The sequence below is a fragment of the Sinocyclocheilus grahami genome, unplaced genomic scaffold, assembly GCF_001515645.1.
Source record: "Sinocyclocheilus grahami isolate Dianchi unplaced genomic scaffold, SAMN03320097.WGS_v1.1 scaffold1134.1, whole genome shotgun sequence".
In the NCBI taxonomy this organism is placed as follows: domain Eukaryota; kingdom Metazoa; phylum Chordata; class Actinopteri; order Cypriniformes; family Cyprinidae; genus Sinocyclocheilus; species Sinocyclocheilus grahami.
This window is the reverse complement of record NW_015506313.1, coordinates 290,378-292,230: the sequence shown is the minus strand read 5'-3', so window position 1 is coordinate 292,230 and position 1,853 is coordinate 290,378.

Sequence of the window (1,853 nt, the reverse complement as noted above, 5' to 3'; positions counted from 1 at the left end):
TACCAAAATGAATAAACTGGTTGGACTGGTCCACGTTTATGGTTTCTGGGACCAGCAAATCATCACAGTCTGGTTTAAGTCCTTCTTTTTGTGACAGCTTTGTTGAAAAAATAGCTTAAACCAGACTGGTTTTGGTCTGTTCAGCAAACCATCTTAAGCGGGTTTAAGTCATGTTTTTGTCATCCAGTCTTGTGTCTGAACTTGTAAACCGTGTGTGTTTCCATGTTTACTGCGATACTTCCATTGTAAGTGTCAGCAGAGAGTGTATGAACTGTTATGCCCAGATCATTCCTCTGAAGGCTTCTTTTGAGAGAAACAAAAGACGTCTGCAAGTTTTTCAGGTTTCTTATGGTAATTCCTGATTGTGTGGAGCGTAATGGAGTCTTCAGGGAGATTCAGCCCGTCTAAAGCCGCTCCCGCAGTAAACACATTTCCGTTCTGCCAGATTAATAATGGAAAAAGATTGCAGACACCTCGAGGGGACAAACAAGACAAAACACAGGACGGTTATTAAAACAACAGCGACACGTCAAATTGACTATCAATATTTGATGGGCCTCCATCAAAGCCTGACACACTTACTGCGAACGACGTGTGTGTGTGTGTGTGTGTATGTGTGTTCGACACATAGTGCGAGCGTAACCTGCTTTAATGATCTGTGATATCGTGGAGAATCACAGAGAGACTATTGATCTATGTTTCAGGGGCCTGTAACATCTCTCTCACTGTCGGGAAACACCTGACGGAGGATTTGATCTGACAGATGATAGCAGACAATAACAGCAGTATCACCTCCTACATTCTTTTATGCGGGAAAACAACAACCCACCCATTTACTGCTCGGTTGGGCATGTTAACCAGCCTAACCAAACACCTGCATGTAATTGTAGATGGAGCACAAGTTTTTGAAAAACCAGCTTAAACCACCTGGTTAGCTGAATTCCCAACATGATTATACTGGATGGACTGGTCTGTGTTTATGGGGACATTTAGGACCAGCAAACCTGGTTTAAGGTGTGTTTTTGTCATCAGTAATGGTAAACTATCAATATATTCTCACATATGTTGTAAATGCTGCACAGCTTTGAAAAACCATCTTAAAACAGCCTAAGTTTAGCTGGTACTGCCTGTTTCAGTGGTTTTTGGCCATCTTAGACTGGTTTTCTCATCATACTGTATGTTATATAAAATGAGTAATTGTAAATGACAAACAACTTTGTTGAAAAACCAGCTTAAACGGCCTAAGATGAGTGAATGTCTATAAATATTATTAAACTGGTTGGGCTGGTCTCTTTTGGTGTGTTTTAACAGTTTAGTGACAAGCAAACCATCTTAGACCGGTTTTAGTTGTGTTTTTTGTCATTAAATGTATTGTTGTGCATAAAATGAGTGACTGTAAAGGGCAGACAGTTTTGTTGACAAACCTTAGGCTTAATGCGGTTAGCTAGTCTGGCCCAATAAGCTGGTCTATTTTGATGTTTTTGGGACCAGTAAACCATCTCAGGTTGGTTTCAGATGCATTTTTTGTTGTTTTTCATGAAGAAACAGCTCCAGTAAAGATGTCAGTATTTTCTCACATGTTTTGTTGTTCATTTCATCGCCGTTCACAAACGATGACACACAGAAATGTGTTTTTTGACATGAAAGCGTCTCCTTCTCTGTTTCTGTTGTTCCTCCCGCTCTCGATTTCTGCACCCGAGGCATTTGACCCGTTTTAATCTCACACCTCGTGAACAAATTCTGTGCAGCCTGAAATCTCCTGGAGCTGTCACTAACTGGCATACTAACACGTTTTTTTTGGTGTTCCCGTGGCTTTACACACACACACACACACACACACACACACACACACA